The sequence below is a fragment of the Engystomops pustulosus genome, chromosome 9, assembly GCF_040894005.1.
Source record: "Engystomops pustulosus chromosome 9, aEngPut4.maternal, whole genome shotgun sequence".
NCBI lineage: Eukaryota > Metazoa > Chordata > Amphibia > Anura > Leptodactylidae > Engystomops > Engystomops pustulosus.
Window position 1 is genome coordinate 44,171,054 of NC_092419.1, and position 3,172 is coordinate 44,174,225.

A 3,172-nucleotide genomic window follows, 5' to 3' on the forward strand; every position below is an offset into this window, starting at 1 on the left:
CCTAGAACTGATATAAATATAAATAAACAGTAAAAATAATAAACACATTAGGTATCGCCGCGTCCTAAAATGCCCAATCTATCAAAATATGATAATGGTTTTTCACTGCGTTTAATCCCGTAACGGAAAATCGCGCCCAAAGTCAAAAATGCCACTTTTTTGTCATTTAAAAAAATATAAAAAATTCTATAAAAAGTGATCACAAGGTCGAACAGTCCTAAAATTGATAACATTGTAAACGTCATCAAAATCCGCAAAAAACTACACCACCCACAGCTCTGTACACCAAAGTATAAAATAGTTATTAGCGCCAGAAGATGGCAAAATCCCAAAAAAAAAATTTGTACAGGAGGTTTTAATTTTTTTAAATGTATGAAAACATTATAAAACCTATATAAATTTGGTATACCCGTAATCGCACCGACCCAAAGAATAAAGTAGACCTGTCATTTGGGGTGCACAGTGAAATCTGTAAGATCCAAGCCTACAAGAATGCGTTTTTTTACTAATTTCACTGCATTTGGAATTTTTTTCCCGCTTCCTAGTACACGGCATGGAATATTCAATACCATCTCTATGAAGTGCAATTTGTTACGCAGAAAATAAGCCATCACACAGCTCTGTACATGGAAAAATAAAAAAGTTATGGATTTTTGATCATGGGGAGTAAATAATGAAAATGAAAAAACAAAAAAGGGCCAGGTCCTGAAAGGGTTAAAAAAAAAAAAATCTACTTACCTGCGCTGCTGTCACTCCGGTCCGGGCGCCATGGAAACAAACATGGCCGCCGGAGCAGTGCAGGAATCAGCTTCCGGCCGGACCCGACAACCTTCCGGCCCCCATACACAATGCTGTGAATAGGGACGGTAGGCGTGGCCGGCCGGAAGCTGAGTCCTGCGCTGCTCCGGTGGCCATGTTTGTTTACATGGCGCCCGGACCCGTGAGACAGCAGCGCGGGACACCGGAGGGCACCGGAAGGTAAGTAGATCTTTATTTTTTTTTTAAGCAGCCCCCTCCGGCCACCTTTAGTTTTTTTTTTTTTTTATTACTTTCGGACAACCCCTTTAACACTGCGACCCAGAACATGTCCATAAAGTTATTGGAGGATATTGGTCCCTGTTGACGCTTATGGTGACGCCGTGTCCATGCACAGAGAAATACAGGATATGTCCTATATTTCTCCGTGTTATGGTGCCGTCCCAGCGCTTCTCTATGGAGAGGGGAGGGGTGAGCAGCGCTCCTCCCTCCTCCTCTCCAGGGCATTGACGTGCGCTTTCCTACACCCAGGCGAGCATGCGTTTGTCTGAATGTACCCTTAAATGACATCTACCAGCAGGATCAAAGATTGTAAAGTGTGCCCCGTCTAGGAGGATCCAGTCTTCTTTTAGCTTTTTTTGAGCTTGTTTTTAAGAAAGATGTTTTAAAAATGATGCAACTAAGCCTTATGGGCTCCAGGCTCCATTAAACGGGTATTCCCATGAAGACAAGTTTCTTACCTGTACTCAGGATAACAAAATAACACATTCTCTAATTCACTGTTATTAACAAGAATGCAGCATTTCACAGATATAAGTCCAACCTGTCTCTATCAGTCCTGCTGTACACAATTTCAGTTTCCCCTAGACATGACCCAGTAACTTCTCTTGGGGTCGGGCACCATCTTGGATGAGATTGTGGAGAGTTGCACAGAGCTCAGAGACACTGACTGATTACATCCTGTCAGCACATGGTGAGCAGTAGTGATGGGAATTACAGCTCTTCTTAGGCCTCTTGCACACTAGCGTTGCGTTTCACGTGCGGGTGCAATGCGTGAAAAACTGATGTTTTGGCTGCGTTTTTGTTCCATTTTTCCTTGGAGTAATTTGCGTTTTTGCGTTTTTCACGCGCGTGTTGTTAGCGTTGTTTTTGCGTTTTCGGCGCATTTTTGACGCGCGTTTCAATGGGAGACTCGAGCAGTTTTCAAAGGGACCATGATTTGGGATTAAAATGTGTTATTTAATTGAAAAATAATGTCTTCTGATAATTTGCAAACATCTGCGATCTATTCTTCACTGTTCCGCGCGTATATTATCTCCCGACAATTTAGCAGATGTGAAGAACAGTGAAGAATAGAATAAAAACAGTGAACACAGTGAACACAGTGACCACAGGATCATTTAAGATAAAAACACAGTGCAGAACACAGTGAAGAATAGATTACAGATGTTCGGCACATCTGCTTACTTGTCGGGAGATACGCGCGGAGCGGTGCGAACAAAATAGCATGTGAAGAACAATATATATGTGTGTAAAGAACACATTGCAGATGTTTCCATACATCTGCAATGTCTTCTTCACACATATATATTGTTCTTCACATGCTATTTTGTTCGCACCGCTCCGCGCGTATCTCCCGACAAGTAAGCAGATGTGCCGAACATCTGTAATCTATTCTTCACTGTGTTCTGCACTGTGTTTTTATCTTAAATGATCCTGTGGTCACTGTGTTCACTGTGTACAATGATTTTATTCTATTCTTCACTGTTCTTCATTGTGTTTTTTTAATTAAATGATCGTTCGCGAGCAGGGGAAATACTGTTATACTGGTCACCTAGCAACCCTTACGTTTAAAACGCATTGCACTCGCATTGCACTTGCAATGTTTGCGAGTGCAATGCGTTTTTGATACGTCCCCATAGACTTGAATGGGGCGTGAAAAATGCGCGTGAATCGCAAAAATAGAGCATGCTGCGATTTTGACGCGCGTGCAAACGAACGCAAGCACGCGCGTTGAAAACCACGCAAATGGAGAAAGACCCATTGAATACAATGGGACAGAGTGCAATGCGAGTTCTGCGCGTCAAATGCACGCGCAGAACTCGCGCGTGAAAAACGCCAGTGTAGAAGGGGCCTGAGTCAGACGGCCTCCTGCTGCTTCCAATCTGTGGCTCTTGTGTACATGTGTAGTGAGAGCAGGAACAGTATCAGTATGAAATGTGGTGGGTGGTTTGGGTGGCCATGGGTTATATAATCCACTACTGCCACCCAATGCTATACTGCAGCGAGAGGTACTGCAGTCTACCCTACACACTGCAGGTCACTTATAGCGCCCTCTGCTGGTAATATTGCTCAAGTACAATCCAGCACGCTATGGGAGTGATGCATCTGCTTCCTACCGAGCATGCGCCTTGCC